Source organism: Cibotium barometz, chromosome 31 (genome assembly GCF_041138505.1).
Source record: "Cibotium barometz isolate CiBa-2024 chromosome 31, ASM4113850v1, whole genome shotgun sequence".
In the NCBI taxonomy this organism is placed as follows: domain Eukaryota; kingdom Viridiplantae; phylum Streptophyta; class Polypodiopsida; order Cyatheales; family Cibotiaceae; genus Cibotium; species Cibotium barometz.
The window spans coordinates 25,423,348-25,449,867 of NC_141076.1; positions in this window are offsets into that span (position 1 = coordinate 25,423,348).

A 26,520-nucleotide genomic window follows, 5' to 3' on the forward strand; every position below is an offset into this window, starting at 1 on the left:
GGTTGGCTAACCCATGGGACTGGATGGGGTTAGGCTAGACTGATGGATCCGTAAATCGAGACTCAAATTCTGTTACTACGATAGATAAAGTAAATCCCGGATAGTAATTATTCTATGGATAGGAATCAACGGCTGTGTCTCTTGATGGGGAAAAAAGCGTTGATCCCAATGATCCAAGTGCAAGTTTCTTCCTTGATCTGACCAAGTATCTTTATAGATGCAGTCGGATCTGTTTGATCAGTAAGGGTTTGACTACGTTAGAGTAAAAGTTTTCCTGGTGGAATCACCCGTACTTTCTGGTAAAGAAAGTTTTTCCGGGTTCGGTTTTGGAACAACCGACGGATTAGTCTCTTATCCGGATATCCATGGGTGAGGCCCCGAATTAGGGACCCTAATTCGGCGCAAATTCGGGGCCTCACCCACGGATATCCGGATAAGAGACTAATCCGTCGGTTGTTCCAAAACCGAACCCGAAAAAACTTCCTTTATCGGAAAGCACGAGTGATTCCACTAGGAAAACTTTTACTCTAATGTAGTCAAACCCTTACTGATCGAAAAGATCCGACTGCATCTATAAAGATACTTGGTCAGATCAAGGAAGAAACTTGCACTTGGATCATTGGGATCAACGCTTTTTTCCCCATCAAGAGGCACAGCCGTTGATTCCTATCTATAGAACAATTACTATCCGGGATTTACTTTATCTATCGTAGTAACAGAATTTGAGTCTCGATTTACGGATCCATCAGTCCAGCCTAACCCCATCCAGTCCCATGGGTTAGCCAACCGCCCAACCACTGTAGTGATGGGATCCAATTAAGAATTTGGTTAGGTTTTGTCCCGGGTACAAAGGAAAAGAGTTCCAAGGCCCCCTAGTCGGAAGTTCATGCAAAATAAAACTAGTCACACCACTTACACACCCACAGATTCAACTAGTTTTAAAACAATCCTTTAATAAAACCATAGTATCACTGATCACCATCTTTCAAATTATCCGGTTGATTCAATTTCCCATCATTCCTTCATCAGAGTATCTATGGCATCATTGGCAACTAGAACGCTCACCACCTGTCTACTTGTCAAGCTCCCTCAGTCTCAAGCTCTCTCTCCCTCTTTCTTCCTTTTCTAAGCTCTGCATTGCTACAAAAACTCCATCCCTCTCAAGCTCTCCCTCCTCAAGCTCCCTCTCTCTTAATCTCCCTCCCTCCCTCCCTCTCTCTCTCTCTCTCTCTCTCTCTCTCTCTCTCTCTCTCTCAATCTCCCTCTCCCTCTCTCTCTCTCTCTCCCTCTCAAGCTCCCTCTCTCTCCCTCTCTCAAGCTCCCTCCCTCTCCATTGCTCTATCCCTCTTTAGCCTACTCTATGTTCAGGAAGCCTATTCTCAAACTCTAACCCTCTTTTAGGCTTTCCATTGCTACACTGAAAACCCTGAACTTTCTCTCCTCTCTACTCCTCTGTTGTAAAACAAGCTTTTCTTTTTCCTTCTTCTCTTTTTTTACCACCATGGACTCTTCCAGTAATGTGAGAAGACCTAGGGAGAAGGTGGAAGAGCTTGTGCTGCATAACACAAGAGATGAGAATGGAGTTTGAGCTCCAATAAGATTCAGGGTTGGGGCTTGGGTCTAAGCTCTAAGGGACCACATCGAGTGCGTCAACTAGGGAATATGCTACATCATTGGAAGGGGCGGCTATAAGGCTTCAAGCATACTAAGAAGGAAGGACCGGTTGCCATAGTGCAACATGTGTATACCCTTGGAGACCTGTACATTCAAGGCCAACGACCAAGGTTTCCTTCAAATTGTTAGTGTAACGTAAACGCAGCTTTAACAACATGCTAATATTGGATTTTTTATTTCAAATTTTCTTATGATTCTCCATTTTCTTATGTCTCTGTGCAGATATTTTCCCCTCTAATTATGTTGAGGGAACAACCACTCTAAATCCTCACTGGAGTTTTCTATGCTATGCATGCATCCATTGGAGAGGCAATGTTTGTATCTCAAAGCCCAAGTGATCTTGTACATGACAATATCTTTTTCTTTTCTCACTCATATTTTGTAGATAAAAAACCAAGTTTATTTGGCAAGCTAGAAGAGATCCCCAACCCCCCTCTTAACAATCTCGAATGGCCCAAACCTAATGCTTGGACCATCTTATGCTTAAAATTTAAGATGGTGAGTGATATCAAGACATCACTCAAGTTTTCAAAGGCATCTAGGTCAGTAGGGCTAAATTGGTTTTGTCCTTTACATGTTTTTGTGCACATGTTCAATTCCATGCCAATGCACCAAACAAAAACAATATATATTTGTAATAAGGAGGTATGGTCTGACCTCATTCAAGGATTACTAAGAGAGGGTTTGGGAGGTTAATGAGGGGTCACATCAAGGTGATGTATACAAGTGCAATGTAGTAGATTCTACAGTGTCTTTCAGGTTCTTGAAGGCACGCTCTATTTTGTACATGCGTCTGCACTACCAAAGATGGATGCAAAAGCACAGACATGGATCCCATTTCAAGCCTTAGAAGAAGAAATTATGCCTATTGAGGTAGCTATGATGATGCAAAATGGATGGATTAAGCGAGTGGCAGCAAGCAACATTAGAGCCTAGAAGACCTACGTCAACACTTTAGCATCATGGGCTTTGACAATGTGGAAGAGTCAAGTTTCAAGTTGATGAGAAGAAAGGTATATCTGATTCCACTACATGTCTAGAATTAACCCTTACACTTTCTGGTTATTGTGCCACTTTCTATATTTTTACAGATTGGGAAGCATAAGGAGGGGACAACCATGGTCTCAGAATCATGGCAAATGGGGGACCTTGAATTTTTAGTAGAGCAAGGTGCATAGCCCTACCAACACATAATAGTAGGCATGTGGAAGAGCTTGAAGATGAACTGAGTATATGGGAAAATAGCCTCTATATTGATGCATGTGAGGGGCAAGAGCTTCAGGATTGAGGTGAAAGCAATGATAAGTCAACAAGGAGATGGAGATCAACATGAAGTATATGTCACAAGAGAGGCAAAAAATGAAGACATTATAACAATTTTAGATTAGATGATATGCTTGTAATTTTGTACCAAGCTCTTTTTTAACCAATCTTTATTTAATTGAAATCTTAATATTTTTGCAAACTGTAATTTTTTTGTCTAGCAGTCTAGTGTAAAAAGGCCAAACTTTAAATTTTAACTATAAATAGCCAAAGGTGTCTTCTTTCTCATTTTCACGCGAAACCAAGCACGAGCTCACACTGTCTCTTTGCATTCACATGGCTACCCACTTTGACAACTTCTGTGAGTTTCTCTCCACCACCCCATGGGCGGGCAAGAGCGAGCTCTTTGTTATGTTCTCTCGTGAAGTCGACTTTGAAAAGTTGCTCGCCCTTGCATCCCAACATTATGAGAAGCAGATTGCATACATGGAGCAATACTTGGCTCCCCACTCCATCTCCTTTCCCCATTGCCCCAACGATCGATGGATTCCTATTGAGCTGCTTAAGTACATTCAACAATATGCCCGCCCCTACATCTATCGCCTTGAACACTTCATCGACATTGGCATCCCCGCAGGAGCTTACTGTACCTTCAATAAGCAGGAGGTGAAGAGGGGGAAGGGCAATTTAGGTACAGTAAGCTCTTGCATCCCTGTAGAGGAGCTTACTATATCTTCAATACGCAGGAGGTGAAGAGGTTGGGGAAGGGCAATTTAGGAACTAGGTTTCTCTCGTGGCTCGCCACTTTTGCGTTCCTCATCATATGAGGATTCGGATAAGGAGGTAGAGATGCCTGCACAACAGTACAGCAGTGCGTTTCAGTCTACAGTCTGCGCTTTCAGTCTAGCACCAGTTCTTCAGTAGTTTACCTTGCGTATTCGGATTTTTCAATCAGAACTATACATTTGGTGCTCTATGCCATAGAGGCTACATAGAGCACCTTAGAGAGGGCTTTCAAAAAGAAGAGAGTGAAGGCAGATTGAGGGGTGTAGTTCTTGTAGATAATGGCGATGCCATCCACAAGAAGTCGACCAAGATAGTGCACCAATGCAGCATCATGTCCATGGACCTTGGCCTGGTCTCTCTGTTGCTGCCGCTGCCTCTCCCAGCAAATGTGTCAATTTCAACCACGCTCTGCAATCAAAGGAAAAATCAAAATATTTTCCTATACATAATTACAAATGTTTCTAGGTTGTAAAAGGTTGATTAGTACCTCTTGCTCAATGTCTTCTTTTGCCAAAGTGCTGGTGGGGAGGGCGGAGAGGTCAATCAAGGTCTTAGCCTCATCCTTTTTTGGTGCTTTGGTCTCCTCCATTACTCCAGCAGCAAGGGTATCCTTTTCAGCCTCTAGCTTGTCTTCTTGTAAGGTTGTGAATTCCTCCTCTAGAACTAGGGCTTGCTCTACGGTCTCAACCATAGTTTCCTTGACCAAAGCAACTATCTCTGTGATAGATTCTCCAAGGGGTAATATAGCACTATCTAGGTGAGGACCGAGATTAGACGTATCAAGGTCCACCTCACATCGCGTGCATATAATGCCCAAGCATTCATCCATTCTCAAGCCAGCTGCCTTTTCAAGGTCATGAAGAAATAAGTACTCTTCACCTTCCACCACCACAATGGTGCTCAAGAGATTGATCTCAAGCTCTGGCAGCACCTTGCTCTCCTTGTGTGGGAAAGATAGCCCCGCATCTTCTACTACAGTGGGCTGTTCAGCTGTAGATTGTGCACCCTCTAGAAAGTGCTCTGATACAAGCTGCTCTTCTACACCAGCACTCGTTCCTACTACCTTCACTTCCTTGTCATCCCTCAAATACGGGCCTTCGATGTGTTTGGTTCTGGATTTAGGGATAAGCTTCTTGCTCTCGTAGTATAGGTATAGCCACCAAAAGCATAGGCATAGAGGATCCTGAAGAAATAGCCCAATTAGTCCTTGAGCACACTCTTCCCAATAACAAGAGAAGGAAGCTCAATATTGTAAGAAAGCTTTTATAAAGATGATGTATCACTTCTTATTATGAATACAATACAATTTTTGCAAACTTATTTTCATCAAGTATATCATTGTTTTTTCTAGTTTGTACCATCAATGTTTTTGTGAATACATCAGAAATGACCCTCGGAGCCTGGGGGGGAGCAATGCCAGAATAGTGCAAATTTTGAGCCTGCACCCGCTGCTGCTGTAGAGTCCAAATTCGCACTGTTTTGGCATAGCTTCCCCAACCCTTCAGGAGTGAAATGGATCTAGAGCAAAGTACTGAATCAAATACATCAAAGCAAGAATCTAGCATCCCCATTAATCATCAGATTAGTGATCAAATGGCTCATTACATGAATATACAAAAGAGAGAGAATATCTATAAGTGCACGTAGCAAGAGAAGATGCACAAATAGCCTAAGTGTGTTTAACCTCTCACCAAGAGGATGACCATGGAAGGCCAAATCTCCATAGATGGAGCTCAAAGGTACAAGATGACCAAAATTAGTAAAAGTGTCAAAAAGCCCCTACCAATGTACCCCAAGCCCTATTTATAGTCCTATCTCCTTTTGCCCATGTGCCCCTATGTACATGTGGAAATCAAGCTCTATGGTTCATGACAAGGAGCAATTCTGATGCATTGGATGACAAATAATGTATTTTTCACATGATTAAAGGTATTTTTATCTTGTAAATTGATGTTTCTCATAATGAATGTACTCAAATTGATTATAAATGCATCATAAATGCATCAAAAATGATTCTGAGTGGCTGGGAGAGTAGTGCCAGAACATTGCAAATTTTGAGCCTGCACCGTTGCTGTAGAGCCCAAATTTGCACTGTTCTAGCATAGCTTTCCCAACCCTCCAGGAGCAATTCTGATGCATTTGGATGACAAATAATATATTTTTATACATGATTAAAGGTATTTTTATTTTATAAATTACTGTTTTTATAATTAATGTACTCAACTTAATTATAAATGTATCAGAAATGATCTTGTGTGAGTGGTTGGGAGAGCAATGCAGAATAGTGTAAATTTTGAGCCTGCACCTCCACTGTTTTTGTGGAGCCTAAATTCGCACTGTTTTGGCATAGCTTCCCCAATCCTCCAGGAGCAATTTTGATGCATTAGATGACAAACAATGTAATTTTACACATGATTAAAGCTGTTTTTATCTTATAAACTATTGTTTCTCACAATTAGTGTACTCAACTTCATTAAAAATACATCAAAAATGATCCTAAGTGGCTGGGGGAGCAGTGCCACAACAGTGCAAATTTTGAGCCTGTATCGCCATTGCAGAGCCTAAATTTACATTGTTCTGGCATAGCTTCCCCAGTCCTCCAGGAGCAATTCTGATGCATTGGATGATAAACACTATATTTTTACACATGATTAAAGGTATTTTTATCTTTTAAACTATTGTTTCTCACAATTAGTGTGCTCAACTTCATTATAAATGCATGACAAAATGATCTTGAGTGGTTGGGAGAGCAGTGCCAGAACAGTGTGAATTTTGAGCCTGCATCGCCGCTGTAGAGCCTAAATTCGCCTAAATTTGCACTGTTCTGGCATAGCTTCCCCAGTCCTCCAGGAGCAATTCTGATATATTGGATGATAAACACTATATTTTTACACATGATTAAAGGTATTTTTTGTTGAGATTCAAGCTCGATGTCAGTGTGAGCCAGCTATGCTATGTGCTAGCATGTTAGATAGGAGTATGTGTGACATAAATGACCGCGTCCAGCTGGTCAGAGTGTGTGGACAATAGCTAGGGTTAGATGTGTGTGGACACAACTCATAGTGTGTTGTGTGTATTATGGATTATGGCTTTATGCATTGTGTGAGAAGGGAGATGGCTTCCCTCTATGGTTAGGGTTTGCATTATACATTAGGGTTTGCTCCTGTGTGTGTGTCTCCTCTCCCTCTACCAGTTTTTCAACATGGTATCAGAGCCTGGTGCTCTCTATTAGGGTTTATGAGTGAGTGAGAGAAGAGGGAGAAGACGCTGTGATGCTATGAAGCTTGGAGCACACCGATTACTATCAGATCTGAGAGCTTGGCCTACCGGTAAGGTCTTCTAAACATCCTTGAGCAGATTGCAGGTGATTCAGGCAAAAACAAAGCAAATTAGGGCAACTCAAAGCAAAGAAAAATTTTGGTTTTTTGGAAGCTTTCCATTAAAGCTTGGAAGCGGTGATGTATGGTAAAATACATGCAAATCTAGCAAAGAAATGTGTATGTGACTAGCAAGAATGTGTTGGCAACTCATGTACAAGCCCTACACTGATTTTTGGAGCAATTTTTGATGCATTTGAATGTGTGAAATTGACTGGTTTTTGAGCTCTCACAAAACAGAGAAAAGGAAGCCAAAATTTGATGCATTTGGAGCAATTTTTTGGCAAAAATCAAAGCATTGATGGATTTCACACATGCCTAGGTGTGTTGGGGACTTAATTCCATCATCAATTAACACTGTAATCACTCCCAAATCCCTCAGGAGCAGGCGACGCAGGCTGGACAACAGAAACACAGCATTTTGTAGTATTTTACTGAGTGGAGGACCAAAATCAACTTGGGTGCTTGATTACTTCCAAAATTGACTTAGCAATTAGTTGCTACACACACTTGAGGAGGCTATATGATTGGATTGATCAATTATCATCTATGAAGCTGGAAATGAGCTGATTAAACAGGTTGTCTTACTGGTTGCAGAGAAACAGAGAGTGATTAATTGACTAATAATTACTCTTTGGTCTTAAAAAATTGGTCTAATTCCTTTTACATGGAGTTAGTGGACATCATTGCTAAGCTAATGAACGCCTGGTTGCTCAATTTGGACAAGGATTGAAGAAATTAGAGCAAATTTACTACTGGTTTTTTTGATTTTTTTGGTTTTTCCCAAAACAGAGAAGGGGGTTTGACAAAATTGATATGTACGCATGTTGGATGGTGTTGATACTCAACATTGAGGTTGTTTAGGTGTCAATGCAAGTTATGAACACTTGATTGAACCACTACATTACAATTTGGAGCCTTGGAAAGCGCATCAAAACAGGGTATCTTGGACCATGTGAGCCAGTTCATTTTGGATGCATACAGGTTGATTTTCTACATCAAAATTGAAGTTCATTGTGTACTTTGAAGTATCTAGAACACTCATTGGAGTGTGGTTGAGATGAGGAAGGCTCATTTATAGATTTGGACATGTGCGGAAGGTGTATTTGCATTGAGCAATATGTCAGATAATCCAGTACAAATTGTTGGGGTGAAAAGTTGGATAGGAAGAACTTCCAGGCATGGAAGTACATGATCAAAAGTTTTCTGAAGGGAAAAGGTTTTTGGAATCTCATTACAGGTGCTGAGCCACAGCCGGAACTACCCCGACAACCTACACAGTAGTAGGTTATAGCTCATAAGCAATGGTCAGAAAGAGCATTCAAAGTGTTGCATTATCTGTCTATATGTATTTCGGATGCTATGCTCATACACATAGATGATGCTGAGAATCCCAAGGATGCATGGGATACATTGGTGAAGTTGTTTGACACAAACACGAGTGCTCGCAAGTCTCAGTTGCCACAACAGATACATAATGTGAAGCGGAATAGAAGGAGCATCCATGATTATGTGCAAGAGATAAAGAAGTTTGCAGATGCATTAGCAACAATAAATGCCCCCACGCCTGATGATGATTTGGTAGACATTACCTTGCGTGGTCTTGGCAAGGAATATAAATCTTTTGATACATCCATCTCGGTTCGGAGTATAGGTTTACCAGACTTTGATACATCCATCTCGGTTCGGAGTATAGGTTTACCAGACTTTGATGAGTTGGTTTCACTCTTGCTTGTTGAGGAAATCAAACTCAGTGATTCCTTTCAGGATGCATCTACTAGCCATGATGATAATGGTAGAAATCAGGCTTTCTATTCGCAAAGAGGCTCTAGAGGTAGGGGAGATTCGCATCACGTGGCCATGGTAATGGTTGTGGATGGCAGGACAGGTCATCACAATAGAACTTTCAGTCTTCATATGGTGCTAGAGGTGGTCGTGGATATACACCTCAGAGAGGCAGAGGTAATGGGTAGAGGACATTGGCAAGGCAAACAAACATCTATGCAAGATGTGGAATGCCATTATTGTAGGAAATTTGGTCATATGGCACGTGATTGTTTCTGCAAACAAAATGATTTGAGAGGGGGTAGAGCACAACGTGGTGGACATTATGCACAACATGGTGGAAATTATGCATCAAGCAGTAATGATGGCAACGCAAATCACTTGTTTTCCATGAAACATGTTGTGGGATCTATGATGACAAATGCTGAAAATAATGATACTTGGTATATGGACTCTGGAGCATCAAACCATATGACTTGTCATGGTGAATGGTTTGAGCATATGAAGCCTATGGATGTGAAAGGCTATGTGGAGACAGGAGATGATACTCAGCATGCCATTACACATGTTGGAAGTGTACCATTGGTAGTTATGCACAATGGTCAAACAAAATCTATGTCAGAGGTATTGTATGTGCCTTCTATTACAAAAAGCTTGGCCTCAATTGGTCAAATGGTGGAACAGGGATTACAGGTTCGTTTCAACGAGCATGGTTGCTTCTTTGAGGATTTCAAACATGGATATAGAGTCATTGCTAAAGGCAAGAAAGAAGGTAGGTTGTTTAAGCTGGATGCTGGAATTCCTGAGTTAAAATCAGCCATGTTCTCGAAAAGTAGAAATGTGGTAAAGGACATTGATATGTGGCATAAGAGGATTGGACATGTCAATATACAAAGGTTAAAGAACATGCAAGCAAGAGGCATTGTTAGTGGGCTGCCTAGATTCAAGTATGATGGGAATATGCATGTTTGTGAAGCCTATCAGTTTGGAAAGCAGGGGAGGCTACGGTTTCCTAGAGAAGGAAACATGAGTAGCAGGCCACTTGAGATAGTACATAGCGATGTATGGGGTCCTGCACAAAACCCATCTATTAAAGGCAGTTTATATTATGTGACATTCATTGATGACTTCAGCAGAATGACATGGATATACTTTCTTAGAGAGAAAAGTGAAGTGTTGGAAAAGTTTATGGATTTCAAAGCTTTTGCAGAGAAGCAATATGGTTCTTGGATTAAGTGTTTGTTGAGGACAGATGGAGGTGGTGAATACACCTCAAATGCTTTTGAGCATTTCTTGAGAAAGCATGGAATAAGAAGACAGTTGACTTGCAGGTATATATCTCAGCAAAATGGTGTGGCTGAGAGAAAGAATAGAGTCATTTGTGAAGTGGCCAGGGTGATGCTCAATGAAAAGAGCATGCCAGATTATTATTGGGCAAAAGCATGTGCTATTGCAGTGTATATACTGAATGACACCTACAGCAACCATACATGGAAGTATGCCAGAGATGCGGCTTACATGTTTTAGGCTAGACATTGGACACCTCAAAGTTTTTGGTTGCATAGCTTATGTACATGTGCTTGATGAGAGAAGGAGGAAGTTGGATCCTAAGGCAGAAAAGTGTGTATTTGTTGGACATGGGATCGTAAAGCATACAAATGTTACAATCCACAAACTAAGCAAGTGGTTATCTCACGAGATGTGGTGTTTGATGAGCTTGCTAGTTGTTACAAAGCAAAGGATGAGGGTGTCATTGAGTCACTTGAAGCTGATGTGCATGTGAACTTGCCTGTAAGGTTCCTCCCTTTAAAAATGGGAGAAACACTTAAGATAGTCCGCTAAGTCTTATCTTGGGAAAAATTTCCTATTCATCGACACCTTGACCCCGTAGAGATTCAAGGATACGATTCATAGGTATGACCTAGCTCTATCCCGCAGGGGGAGCGTGATTTTCTAAACATCAAATCACCCATAGGGCAATTGATCAAAAATTGGGCAACTACTAGACTTGATTTCTAGAGACAACGCTTTTTTCCTCATCTTATGCAAGGCACAGTCGCTGACCTAGTCTTCTAGAATAGAGTTGCCCAAGAACCTAACTATCTAACGTAGGGCTTTCACTTAATTTGTTGGAAAGCTACCCGACTAATCGGGTCCACCCGTCCGTAGGATGGTGCCGTCAGGGCATTCCATCCTCCCACTTTCCACCCTACTCACGCATCAATTTGTTTTCTAATTAATACTACCACACTGTTTGACATAAATAAACATATTCCTTAATTAGGGCCCTTCTTCACAAGGTTCGTTATAACAGCCTTCTTACACAATACAATCATACCAAAGACAAGATGCAATTATATAAAACGTTTATACATGAATCCATTTCCATACAAGCCAATCCGGCTCTCTTATTCTTATTCTGCCGATGATCTAGAATTCGGTCTTCCAGCCTCTACATGCTGGGCAAAACCCTACGGGACCATACACCTCATCGTCGGCCGCTGGCAAGGACTCAAGCCGGCCTGTCGCCCTCTCAGGCTCCATCGCTCGATCCTCCCGCCCCTCAGAGGGATGTCTGCACACTAGGGTGGGCTTATTTACCGCACTAGCCTGGGCCCTCAGAACTAGGCAGCCTCATAATCTCTCGCCTCAATCGGCGATCCTTATTCTCCCAAAGGTATGAGGGATACCTTGGGCCATTCCCGGGCTTTGCTAATGATGCCGCCCGGCTACACAAGCACGGAACGGGGTTAGCGTTGAAGCCCAAAAAAAAAAAATCTTCAATTCCAAAGATAACAACTTCAATGCAATTTTCTAAGTATAGCATTCACAATTCATGAAGATAGCAATTTCAACGCAATTTATCGAAAACAACATCACATAATTCGTAATTTCATATAATTTTTATGTCCTCATTTTAAAAGAAAAAGACACCATTCATTAATGCTAATTTAAGGAAAAATCTCTTCTTTTGAAAATTAACCAAGCTAACCTGGCCACCGTCTCCTTGAGGGGCTTGAAAAGGGAGGAGTGGAGCCGCATTGGCCGCATCTCCCTCCATCTCGTTGTTACGTGCGCCTCTTGAGGCAATATTTTGCCGTCTTCGAGATGAGGCCATCTTAGGCGTCGCCTTGTAGAGCTTGCTGCTGCGATCGAAACGCTTCAGTCGGATCTGAATTCCGAGCTCGTTTGCTCACCGTATGAGCAAAAGAATACGGCGCACGAACCCTCGTTTGAGTCAAAAATCCCTTACTAAAGTCTACGCAAATGGGAGGGGGGGGGGATTGTGAGATGTCCTTAAGGGCAAAGGCAAAAACGTGGAGAGGGCTGGGAGGGGTGGCTGCAAGCCTCTCTGTAAGTCTATTCACACGGGGGGGAGAAGAGTTAAGGACACTGGGGGCCTCTAGTAAGAAGGGGATGGAGGAAAATTGGCTTATCTGAAAAGAGCCAAATGAGGGGGTGTGAGAGGGGTAGCTGCAAGGGCGGCTGTACTTGCAGCAAGTACGCTACGGCGGTACGGACGGTGGCACAACAGGGTATACGCTACACAGAAGTGCGTGCCGTCTGTGGAGCTCCTCGGGGGTTTATATAGCTGAGGGGTGAGGGTACGGGCGCTGCGTAAAGCAAGGACGAAAGGACGGTGTACCTTCAAAGGCTATGGATCAGTGGCCTGCATGGGTCTACGGGAAAGGTACGGTGTCGGTTGTCTGGGAAAGGAGTGGTACGCATGTACCTTATCTGGTCTGGGTGTCCACCTAAGGGTACGCGTGGACCATACAGTGGGCGGCCGTCCTTTGGTTCTTGGGCGGCCATTGTACGGGCGCCCTAGTAAGTGTGTACGGACCAAATTTTGGGGCGGGGTATCCAAATTTGGGGCGCCTGCCTCGATTTGCGTGCCGGACCGCCCCGAGGGGCGAATTTTTTTTTTTGTCCGGGAGGTTCTCCTGGTCGCAGGGGTTCAGACCGTTCGTCAATCGAACGTGTGGTCGTGCATTTATTAAGGTTTAAAGGTCGCCATTTTTTTAACTAAAATGATTGAAATTGGTGTATAGGCTTGATCCGGTGTCCGTTTTGGATGCTGTAAAATCCTATATTAGGGTAAAATCGTGCGCAAATTCCAAATTTGGGCTCAGAATTTGAAGATTCTAAGTAGAAATGACTCAAATAATAAAATCATTGATATTTATACCATAAAAACTCATAATTACATGGACATTTCTTTATTAGTGAAGATGGGTACGTTACATCCTTCCCCCCTTAAAGAAATCGAGATGTCCTCATCTCGTCATGAATTGGGGATAATCCTTTAAGAGTTTAGCTTCATCTTCCCAAGTTGCATCCTCTTCAGGGTAATCTTTCCACTGAACTAGATGTTCTACAAGAGTTCTATTTCGGAGTTGCCTTTCCCTAGAATCTATGATGCTACTGGGCTGTAATTCAAGGACTCCTTGAGTAGGGATTACAACTTGTTCATCATCAAGAATATGATCGAGACTGGGGACATATGGTTTTAATAAACTTACATGAAATACATTATGGACTTTGATATGGGCTGGGAGTTGGAGTTTATAGGCACTTTTACCTAGACACTTGATAACTGTATAAGGACCACAATACCTAGGGCTGAGCTTCTTATATTTCCCAACTGATAGAGAACTTCGTTTGGGTCGCACTCGTAGAAGAACTTTGTCTCCTTCCTTGAAGATCCTTTCAGACCTCTTATTGTCAGCATAATGCTTTTGTCCATCTTGGGCAGCTTTAATATCCTTTTGGATAGCCTTGGTTTGTTCCTCCATCTCTTCGAGCATTTTCCTGGATGCCTCAACTCTTATGGTCGGATCAGATAAATTTAGAGGAGACAAGCATTCTTGCCCATAGAGTGCTTTGAATGGTGACATTCCTATGCTTTGATGATAAGACGCATTGTAGGCAAATTCTACCAGAGGAAGGTATTGAATCCACCTTCTGGGTTCCCGTCCACAGTATGCTCTGAGAATGTCTTCAATTACTTGATTGACTCTCTCAGTCTGGCCATCGGTCTCTGGATGATAAGCTGTGCTAAAGCAAAGTTGAGTCCCCAGAGCTTGAAATAGAGACTGCCAGAATTTTGAGGTGAAGTCAGAATCCCGATCACTTACTATCCTTTTTGGGAGACCATGAAGTTTGAGGACTTCCTTGATGAATATTCGAGTAACATCGAAAGCTTTGAAGGTTTTCTTTGCTGGTATAAGGTGAGCTACTTTGGTAAGTAAGTCCACTACTACTAGAATGGAGTCATATCCTCCTTGAACATTGGGGAGACTTGTGACAAAATCCATACTAATGCACTCCCACTTCATTTGGGGAATATCTAAGGGTTGAAGCTTTCCAGGCATCTTGACCCTTTCAGCCTTGATCCTTTGGCATGAGAGACATTGTTTCAAGTACCGAAGCACATCATTTTTCAAGCCTGCCCAATGAAAGCTCCTTCTTACCGCATTTAATGTTTTTGCATAACCTGGGTGTCCTGCAGAAGCAGGGCTATCATGAGCTTCATGGAGGATTAGTTTCTTTAAAGCAGGATCCTTAGGGATACATAGCCTGTGATTGAAGTAGAGGCTTCCTTCATGAGTGGAGTATCCCTTGATTAGATTCTTCTCTTTCTCTGAATGTCCCCCTTCTTCTACTAACTTTATCATCCTTTGATAATCTGGGTCATGAGATGAGACTTCTTCCACCTTGACCAGTATGGGATTGTTTGGCATTGAAACTGCATTCAAGAAAGATTTGCGGCTAAGTGCATCAGCTACCACATTATCTTTCCCAGGGCGGAATTTGATGTCGAAATCATATTCTTGTAGAATTTCAATCCATCTCCTTTGTCGCATGTTGAGGTTAGGCTGGGTGAAGATCCACTTTAGACTTTTGTGGTCAGTTACAAGATGGAATTTGCCTCCCAAGAGATAATGTCTCCATAATTTGAGGCAATGAACAACTGCTAAGAGTTCCAAATCATGGGTGGCATAGTTTGCTTCATATTGCTTCAGCTTGCGGGAAGTATAAGCGACTGGTCTTCCTTTTTGGCCTAAGACACCACCAAGTGCTAGACTACTAGCATCGGTAACCACTTCAAATTCCTTGGAGAAATCAGGAAGCTTTAAGACTGGGGCAGAAGTAATAATGGTTTTCAGCTGATCAAAGCTGTTTTGATGGATTGGCAGCCACACTATTTTGCAATCCTTCTTAAGAAGATCTGTCAAGGGTGCAGCTACCAAGGCGTAATCTTTGATAAAAATCCTATACCAACCCGTGATTCCCAAGAATCCACGAACCTCACGAACTGATTTAGGGGGTGGCCATTCTAGAATATCCTTGACCTTGGCGGGGTCTACTGAGATGCCATCCTTGGAGACGATGAATCCAAGATACTCAATTTGATGAGTAAAGAAGGTACATTTGCTCTTCTTGGCATAGAGTTTGTGTCTGCGTAGTAATTGCAGAACTCTACGCACATGCTCCTCATGCTCTTCCATTGATTTGGAGTAGATTAAGATGTCATCAAAGAAAACAAGCACAAATTCGTCCAGGTACGGGCGGAATATATCTTGCATTAGGCGGTTGAAGTTTGCAGGAGCATTGGTTAACCCGAATGACATTACAGTAAACTCATAGTGGCCATAACGGGTATTGAAGGCTGTTTTGGGTATATCTACTTCCTTGACTTTGATCTGATAGTAACCAAACCTCAAATCTATTTTTGAGAAGACTTTGTCCCCATGAAGCCTGTCAAGAAGTTCATCGATGCGAGGGATAGGATACTTATTCTTGACAGTGACTTGATTTAGCCCCCTCGATAATCTATGCAGAGGCGGAGAGTCCCGTCCTTCTTTTTTTGGAAAAGAACAGGTGCTCCCCAAGGAGAGCTATTGGGGCATACAAATCCTTGTTCAATGAGTTGGGAAAGTTGCTCCTTAAGTTCAATAGCTTCAAGAAGGGACATTTTATAGGGAGTTTTTGAGACGGGTTGGGCTCCAGGGATCACCTCGATTTCATGGTCGACTTCTCGAGGAGGCGGTAACCCTGTAAGCTCGTCAGGGAAAATGTCAGAGAATTCTTGGAGCCAAGAGGGTTCTGTCTCCATACTAGGTTCAATGACTTTGTTGAGTTTGACTAAGAAAACTTGCTGACCCTTACGTGTCCCCTTGAGAAGATGTTTAGCCTTGACTACCCTAGACTTAGGTTTTCCTGTGATTCCCTGCACAGATATTACTTGGCCATGCTCATTTTCAAAAGTGATACTCCCCTGGTTACAATGAATGCTAGCTTTGTTTGCAATTAACCAATCCATCCCAAGGATTCCATCGTAAATTCCTAGTGGCAAGACTCTAAAGTGACCATGAGTTTGCTCATTACCCAGCTCAAAATCAAGGTTTCCTATAGAGTGGCGAGATACTACTTCTTTCCCACTGGCTAACTCTACAATCATTTTTCTAGCTGTTTTTTGACTCAAGTTTAATTTTTGCAAGCACCTAGGAGAAAGGAATGAATGGGTACTGCCATAATCAATCAAAAGCTGAAATGGCTTACCGTGATGAGTGGGCGGGGGCTTGGATTACACCAAATTGTTTATTCGGACCTTGGTGTTCTACCGCCGCATGGACGGTGGCGCGCTCTTCTTCAGCCGTTTCCAAGGTCGGTTCTTCACTTATAACACAGGCAGTTCTAGCAACTGTTCCTCTGCGGCCTCTACCACGACCACTGCCTCTTGCACCTTGGTGGGTAGGGGTTCCACGGCCTTGATTTCCTCTGTTACCTTGGGGGAACGATGTTGCCATCTTGGGACAGTTGGCTCTAAAGTGTCCCGGCTCATTGCACTCAAAACACAGAGGGCCTTCTCTGGAAGAAGCAGCATACGAGCGGGGGGCAAAAGAGTTGCCTTGTCGCCCTTTGTTGTAGTAGGGAAAATTCTGTTGAGGTTTCTTGTAGGGTTGATCTCTAAGGTTTGCCTCAGGGTAAGATCTCTTTTGATTCTTCGGTTTGTTAGCCTTCATTTCTTTCACAAGGGGCTTAGCTCGTATGAGAGCATCCTGTAATGTGCTTGGCCTCATTGCTTCAAGGCGGGAATCTAGGGGTTCATTTAGCCCTTGGCAGAAACGAGCCACTTGCTAGGAAGTAGTCATAGCTGGGGCATACTTCCAAAGGGTAATGAATTTGGAATAGTAATCCTCAAGAGTTAAGCTGCACTATCTAAGACTAAAGAACTCATTCATCTTTATGGATTCATGGGATGGAGGAAGATATCTTTTCTTCACTGCCTGCTTGATGTCTTCCCACGTTTGAGAGTGCTCGGTGACTTCCTTGTCACGGCACCACTGTTTCCACTAGAGTTTAGCATCTCCAGTGAGGCGAAACCGTGCGAGCATAGACTGATTTGCTACTCCAGTACCAACAGCAGAGAAATAATCGTCCATCGCCTCAATCCAGACTTCAGCATCCTTCTCAACCTTTGAACCTTCTCCTTTAAAGGAGGGAGGTTGCATTTGCTTGAGCAGGAGCTTCTTCTCCTGGGTATCGGTATAAAGCGCATTGGGAAGTGGAGGGTGGTCGTCCTGGCCATCATTGTAAAAACAATTTTTAAGATTACAAGATTCATATTTGCACAACGCTTAATTTTTGGAGAGTAAAACCATTGAAATTATTTTATTTCCAAATATTTACAAGGACAAGTTTTATTACAAAGTTCTGAGACTATAATCAGTCTTATTTGCTATGAAGGGAAATTCCTAGGCTTGACTATGACATAAGGGTAGAGCGGTCCACATAGGTGAAATATGGGGGTTCCGCTGTAGTTTCTAAGACTCCAAAAACTGATGGTAAGGGTGGTAAACTCTGGATTGGGGTAGGTCCCAACACCGCTACTCTATCAGCAGGTAAGACCTGCATCACTTTGTCATACACCCAACGGTCCTGAGGTATGCGAACCCCATCTATAGTCACCGAGGTGTCGGCCCTGGGGGTACCAACGAACCAAAATAAGCGGATCATCTTCAGCTTCTCAATCCAACGAATCCGCTTAAGGTCGGTGGTGAGGTTCCCAATCTGATCTGCTTGGATGATGAAGTATCTTGGCCCACGACTCCAGAAATCTCTACCCCATCTCTCTGAATACGAGAGAAATGAGGGAGGGATATCTTCTCTAATATCTGCACCATGGTGTCGCGAAACTCGAAATTCGAGGAGTGACTAGCAGTCTCCAAGATGCATTGGAAAACTAGAAATTTGGAGTAGGCATCTTCCTCTTCCAATTTAACTTATTTGTTTAAGTAGGATATCTTTACTAATTAGCATTACGTTAGGTAAAACATTTATTACAAAACAGTCCTTAAACTGCAATTCCTAGGAGCCAAACTTGCTCTGATACCAATTGTAAGGTTCCTCCCTTTAAAAATGGGAGAAACACTTAAGATAGTCCGCTAAGTCTTATCTTGGGAAAAATTTCCTATTCATCGACACCTTGACCCCGTAGAGATTCAAGGATGCGATTCATAGGTATGACCTAGCTCTATCCCGCAGGGGGAGCGTGATTTTCTAAACATCAAATCACCCATAGGGCAATTGATCAAAAATTGGGCAACTACTAGACTTGATTTCTAGAGACAACGCTTTTTTCCTCATCTTATGCAAGGCACAGTCTCGCTGACCTAGTCTTCTAGAATAGAGTTCCCAAGAACCTAACTATCTAACGTAGGGCTTTCACTTAATTTGTTGGAAAGCTACCCGACTAATCGGGTCCACCCGTCCGTAGGATGGTACCGTCAGGGCATTCCATCCTCCCACTTTCCACCCTACTCACGCATCAATTTGTTTTCTAATTAATACTACCACATTGTTTGACATAAATAAACATATTCCTTAATTAGGGCCCTTCTTCACAAGGTTTTTTATAAAAGCCTTCTTACAAAATACAATCATACCAAAGACAAGATGCAATTATATAAAAAGTTTATACATGAATCCATTTCCATACAAGCCAATCCGGCTCTCTTATTCTTATTCTGCCGCGATGATCTAGAATTCGGCCTTCCAGCCTCTACATGCTGGGCAAAACCCTACGGGACCATACACCTCATCGTCGGCCGCTGGCGAGGACTCAAGCCGGCCTGTCGCCCTCTCAGGCTCCATCGCTCGATCCTCCCGCCCCTCAGAGGAATGTCTGCACACTAGGGTGGGCTTATTTACCGCACTAGCTTGGGCCCTCAGAACTAGGCAGCCTCATAATCTCTCGCCTCAATCGGCGATCCTTATTCTCCCAAAGGTATGAGGGATACCTTGGGCCATTCCCGGGCTTTGCTAATGACGCCGCTCGGCTACACAAGCACGGAACGGGGTTAGCGTTGAAGCCAAAAAAAAAATCTTCAATTCCAAAGATAACAACTTCAATGCAATTTTCTAAGTATAGCATTCACAATTCATGAAGATAGCAATTTCAACGCAATTTATCGAAAATAACATCACATAATTCGTAATTTCATATAATTTTTATGTCCTCATTTTAAAAGAAAAAGACACCATTCATTAATACTAATTTAAGGAAAAATCTCTTCTTTTGAAAATTAACCAAGCTAACCTGGCCACCGTCTCCTTGAGGGGCTTGAAAAGGGAGGACTGGAGCCGCATTGGCCGCATCTCCCTCCATCTCGTTGTTACGTGCGCCTCGTGAGGCAATATTTTGCCGTCTCCGAGATGAGGCCATCTTAGGCGTCGCCTTGTAGATCTTGCTGCTGCGATCGAAACGCTTCAGTCAGATCTGAATTCCGAGCTCGTTTGCTCACCGTATGAGCAAAAGAATACGGCGCACGAACCCTCGCTTGAGTCAAAAATCCCTTACTAAAGTCTACGCAAATGGGGGGGGGGATTGTGAGATGTCCTTAAGGGCAAAGGCAAAAACGTGGAGAGGGCTGGGAGGGGTGGCTGCAAGCCTCTCTGTAAGTCTATTCACACCGCGGGGGGGGGGGGGGGGGGGGGGGGGGCGAAGAGTTAAGGACACTGGCCTCTAGTAATAAGGGGATGGAGGAAAATTGGCTTATCTGAAAAGAGCCAAATGAGGGGGTGTGAGAGGGGTGGCTGCAAGGGCGGCTGTACTTACAGCAAGTACGCTACGGCGGTACGGACGGCGGCACAACAGGGTATACGCTACACAGAAGTGCGTGCCGTCTGTGGAGCTCCCCGAGGGTTTATATAGCTGAGGGGTGAGGGTACGAGCGCTGCACGCGTGGACCATACAGTGGGCGGCCGTCCTTTGGTTCTTGGGCGGCCATTGTACGGGCGCCCTAGTAAGTGTGTGCGGACCAAATTTTGGGGCGGGGTACCTAAATTTAGGACACCCGCCTCGATTTGCGTGCCGGACCCCGGGGGGCGAAATTTTTTTTTTGTCCAGGAGGTTCTCCTGGTCGCAGGGGTTCAGACTGTTCGTCAATCGGACGTGTGGTCGTGCATTTATTAAGGTTTAAAGGTCGCCGTTTTTTTAACTAAAATGATTGAAATTAGTGTATAGGCTTGATCCGGTGTCCGTTTTGGATGCTGTAAAATTCTATATTAGGGTAAAATCACGCGCAGATTCCAAATTTGGGCTCAAAATTTGAAGATTCTAAGTAGAAATGACTCATAATAAAATCATTGATATTTATACCATAAAAACTCATAATTACATGGACATTTCTTTATTAGTGAAGATGGGTACGTTACATTGCCACAAGCAAGTTCTAGTTCTACTTCTATGTCTGGCCAGCAGAAGCTGAGAGTAGTACTGTACGTCCATGGTGAGGACATTTGAGGCATGAGAGTGTGAGCACTGGGAGTAGTGCTGTGGATAAAGGTAAGAAGAAGGTTGAAGGAATTGGAATTACAGGCTATGAGTCATCAAGTTCAGAGAGTTTGGATGAGGAGCTTGGCATACCCGTTTTACGCACACTTGGTGCTAGGCAGGATAGATATGTGCCACCACATGCTAGAGTGACAGGTGTTCAGAGTGATCCTCATGCATTGCGGAGATCCCAAAGGGTCAGATATCCAGTTGACAAGTTGACATATCGTGATTTTGCTATGCATTATGCATATATGACTTCTTTGGTGAAGCATGTGGAACCTACATACTATACAGAAGCTATTGGAAAGCATGTATGGGAGAAAGCAATGGATGTTAAGATGGACGCATTGGTTCATCATGACACATGGGATTTGGTTGCATTACCAAAGGACAAAAATGTTATTGGTTGTAAATGGGTTTACAAAGTGAAGTGCAAGTCTGATGGTTCCATTGAACGACATAAAGCAAGATTGGTAGCTAAGGGTTATGCACAAACCCAAGGTTTGGACTATGATGAAACATTTAGTCCAGTGGCAAAGATGGGAACAGTGAAAGCAATCATTGCTATGGCTGCAGCAAATGGTTGGAAAATGCATCAAATGGATGTGAAAAATGTATTTCTAAATGGTGATCTACAAGAAGAAGTATATATGGCACAGCCAGAAGGGTATGTACACCCAAAGTATCCCACTCAAGTATGCAGATTGAAAAAGGCATTATATGGTTTGAAGCAAGCACCTCGTGCTTGGAGTGATAAGATGAGCAGATATCTTATCTCCCTTGGATTTCAGGTTTCTACAGGAGATTCTTCACTCTATGTGAAGAAAATAGATCATGGGGTTGTTTTACTTGTCATCTGTGTGGATGACTTGATTATCACAAGTGATCATGGTACAGATGTAATCCATGTCAAGAAAGCTTTAAGTGGGCAGTTTGACATGAAGGACTTGGGTGAGCTGAGATACTTTCTTGGAATTGAAGTGATCAAAGACCATGCAGGTACATGGTTAGTGCAACGCCAATATGCATTGGATATGTTGGCAAAATATGACATGACAGGGTGTAAGCCTATGAGTACACCTTTGGAGCAGAATGTGAAGTTGTGGACTGATTTTGGTGAGGAGTTGGATGATCCATCTATATACAAAAAGATGGTTGGTAGTCTCATTTACATGACTATCACATGCCCAAATTTGAGTTATGCTGTGGGGCTAGTACGCCAATTTATGGAGAGCCCTAGAAAACCTCATTTAGATGCAGTGAGACACATCATGTGATATGTAAAGACCACTGCACATTATGGTCTTCTTTATGAGAATGGTAAAGGCTTGGATATACATGGCTACACAGATGCTGATTGGGTAGGTAGCTCATATGACAGGAGGTCTACTAGTGGTTATGCCTTTACACTTGGAAGTGCCGTGCATTCATTGTGACAACATGAGCAGTATATAGTTGGCAAAGAATCCAGTATTTCATGCGAGGACCAAACACATAGAGGCCCATTTTATCACTTGTCAAACAGAAGGTGCTGGATGGTACACTTGATCTACAGTATGTGAAGACTGAAGAGCAAGTGGTAGGACATCTTTACAAAGCCACTTAGCAGGGAGAAGTTTGAGTACTTCCGTACTATGTTGGGAGTACATGGGTCCTATAATAAAACTTGATTTCTTGTAGAGCCCTATGCCCTTGGCGCATCCTTCTCCTTGGAGCTCTCTGTGTTGTGTTAGTGCATTGGCGAGATTGGGACTTCCTTGGCTTGAAGAGCTTACCCTTTCTACGCTTGCGCACACTTGCGAGAACCTCCTCTTGGTCTCTCTCATAGTCTGAATCCTCCTCCTCCTATTGCTGTGGTACCTGTGTATCAAGTTCCTCCCAGATAGATAGGGGACCCTGTTGTGGTAGTAGGGTCGTGCCACCTATGGTGCTGCACAATGTAGGAATGTTTTCACCAACCCAGTTGAACTGCTCATCACCGGCCTCTCTGTCTTGATCTTTGGGGTGGCTGCATTGTGGGGTCTTCTTCACATGCTTGCTCTCCCACTAGAAGGGCCTACATGTGTGTGTGTTAGTGTTGCTGTGTGGGAGAAGGGTTGGACTCTGGTGATCCAATTGGGTGTGTCCTAGAATCCAAGGGGTCACTCTCCTCCGTGGTGCTACCAGTATATGGTCGGTCGTTGGGTGCCTTGCACTATGTTTTGTAAAGGCATGGTAACACGTGGGGTGTTCTTGGTGCATGCCATATCCATGTACGACTATGCTAACGTGGTGATGTGCTGGTGTCCTTACGTGGGTGTCTATGTAGATCTTGAGCTCAAGCTCTCTAAAAAAGTGAAATGAAAATGAAGTGAGAGAAGGAACTATTAATAGTTTTTTTTTAAGGGAAGAAAAAAACCTAACTAAACTTATTTTCTTAGCCTTGTTACATCTAGATTTATGCTAGTGCTTGCGTGCACAACCCAACGCCTCCCTTGTCTCCTCATTCATGCATGCCAAAGCACCATGCCTATGGGGAGCATTGGTCTGTAACCATTCAAGCCGAGCATGACTTTTTGCAGCCTTGCATGCCTCTTGCGCAAGCTTAGATTGTTGGGCCTGCTCCCTAACCAATACCCTTCCAAAGGTTGTGTGATAAAACCAATTGAACATCTCTTGTAGATAGTTTGTATGTGTTCCTCCTGTAGAAGCTCCACCTCCATGTCTTGTATTTTTGAAATAAAAGAATCCAACCCATGTCATTCATGACTATGGAATCCACCAAAAGTGAGCTTGATATGGTCCTCTCACTAAGTTGTTTCCATGCCGGTATGCCTTCTACCCCCATATAAGGGCATGCTTCTTAAATATGCAAAGAGATGAATGTGATGAATTACAAGAACAATTTACAAAGAGTACTTGTTGGAAGATCTATCATGCTTAAATCAACACTCCAAGTGCAACGTTTTAAGTTGCGTGAATTTTCTCACCCTTACCTAAGCTCATGTGTAGAACTCTCACATCACCGTTCACAAATACCTCTTTGAAATTTATGTCCATAAACTCTTTTCCTAGTAAAATAAAATCATAGTTCCACACCTTCACCGGTATTCTTCTCTAGTGCACCGAAGGTAGCCAATGGAGAATAGATATTTAGAGCCCTGTTAAATTCTTTTATGTGAAAGAGCAAGATCACGAGAGGATCTTGTGTCTATAGAAGACAAAGTAGTCATTCACACTAAAAGAAAATTGAAACATGCCATGATACAACAAATATGACATATTATTAGGAACTGGTAGAGTAAACTTCCCCTTCATAGAAACATCTTTTGTGTTGCCTGATGGTGAATGACCCCCCTTCTTTGCCTTGCTCCTTGGCATCTTGATCTTCTTTCCCCTTTAGAGATTTTAGTTCTTCCTCCATTTTCTTCCTTTGCTCCTCGCTCATCTCTCCAGAAGAACTTGACTCTGATTTGCATTCACCTTGAGGTGCCCAAGATAATTCTCTTCCTCCTCTTCCAAGCACTACTCTCCTTTCTTCATATCAAACCAACAAGAGAAGTGCTTCTGCTCCCAATTGCGGTAAGCAAGAAGACTCCATCGACTCCATTATTCTCCCTAAATATGACTAAAATGTGCATATAATATGTAGGTGGCTAGATCACTATCCATGCTTTGTAAATATTCGGCAAGCATGGAACTATCTTTGATGATATGAGATACATCAAGAACCTATCATAATAAAGCAAAAAGAAAAGTCCCACCAAAAGTAACATATGGGACTATCGACATAAATAATTCTAGCATATTTACATACACCAATCAGCAATTGAGAGCTACCTATAGACCAATAGACAAGATGAGTTCTTCAAATCCATGTGCTTGGGAGGTGGAGTTCCCACATTCATCTCCTTTTGCAATGCATAAAACAAGACACCCATGTATCTACTCATCACCACATCGCTAATGTTACCATATTATAGTAGTGATGTGTGTGAACACACTTAGGACCGCCGGGGCACTTTTTCCCTCACTAGGAGGTTTTTTCCCCCGTGCATTGTATATACGCCCATTATCTTCTAGGGCTTGTTATCTTTCATTTTTGGCACTCATAATACACTACTGTGTTGTGCTCAAGCTTCCTCATCTTCTTGAAGTTGTGTGTGCATTCCTGCAACCCTAATTCCAACAATTGGTATCAGAGCAGGCTTCCTCCTCCCGGGCAGCATCACCGGCACCTGCCGCTTCATCTCCTCCGATTGCAACGAGGTTTCACGAGCGTCTGCAGGTTAGTATATGCCGTGGGTAAGCCCATAGGGCTCGTTCGTTTCAGAATTTTGATCTGAAGTCATTTCGCCCTCCGTTTTTGCATTCCAAGTACTGCGCAGGCAAAATCGTCCTACTGTGCAGATTTTCTGTCAAGATTAAAATCTGCAGGACAGGTGCCCATTCGTCTGTTTTGGGCTGTGCTACATAGCACAGGTCGATTTTATACAGGTTTACCTCTTACAGACAGCATTTACATCTAGTAGTACAGTCATTGGCCATGGCTGACAACAATGATGTATTCCGCATGTTGGCTGCTGAGGATAAGTTGGATGGCACCAACTATCCATTGTGGGCATATATGATGCGACATGTATTGGTAGCAAAGGGGTTATGGAACATTGTGCAGGGTATTGATGCACGTCCTATTATGGCTGGGAATGCTGCAAACACATCAGAAACAGGTACTGTTGATGATGGTGCAGGCACAAGTGCTGTAGCAGCTGTTCGAGAACCACCACTTTCAGCAGAGCAGATTCGTTGGGATGGTAGAGATGCGCAGGCTCATGCCTTGATTGCGCTGTCTGTCAAACGTACCATTATCCCACATATTCACTCCTGCAGGACTTCTAAGGATGCTTGGGATGTACTTGCCACATTGTATCAGGCAAGAAATGAGGCTCGTGTTGCTTATCTCCGAAAACAGTTGGAGAGTGAGCATATGAACGAAGGTGATTCTATGGATAGCTTTTTGACAAAGATCAAGGATTTCAAAGAGCAGCTCATTTCTGCAGATGAAATCCTGTCAGACAGTTCACTTGTGCAGACTGTTTTGAATGGTCTACCAGATTCTTATCAGGGTTTTGCTTCCACTCTTCGCTTGATGATGAAAGGCAATCCCAATGCCTTATCATTTGAGGAGTTAGTTTCTGTTTTGCTGCAAGAAGACCAGTCAAGGCAAAACAGGAATATTATGCGTGTCGCAGATCAAGCTTTCGTTGCTAGTCAGAGAAGCGGAAAAGGTAAAGCTGGCTTTTCTTCTAGTAAGCAGAAATCTGCAAATGCTGCGCAACCAAAGAAGGAAGACAAAGATGAGAAGAAGGGTGACAAACAGAAGACATTTTGCAAGTACTGTAAGGGAAATGATCATGTCATCAAAGCGTGTCCTAAGCTGGCTGCGAAAGAGGCTAAGAAGAAAGAGGCTGGTATGGCTGTTGCAGATGCCTCTCCTTCTAACAATGAATCTGCTAATGTTGTGCTAGATACAGAATGGGCATTCAATGCGCAGTGCAGTTATGACCCATCTTTGCATGACACATGTATGTCTGCAGTAGATTCAGATGTATGGTACTTTGACAGTGGTGCCACTAAGCATATCACCTCGCAGCGCAGTTTATTCACTTTCCTTGAGTCTGCTCCCACAGGGAATACTGTCACTTGTGCCAATAACTCCTCTTATCCCGTTAAAGGAGTTGGACAGATTGTGCTGAATGTTGCAAATGGCAACACCTTTACACTTTTTGATGCATTGTATGTGCCAGGGAT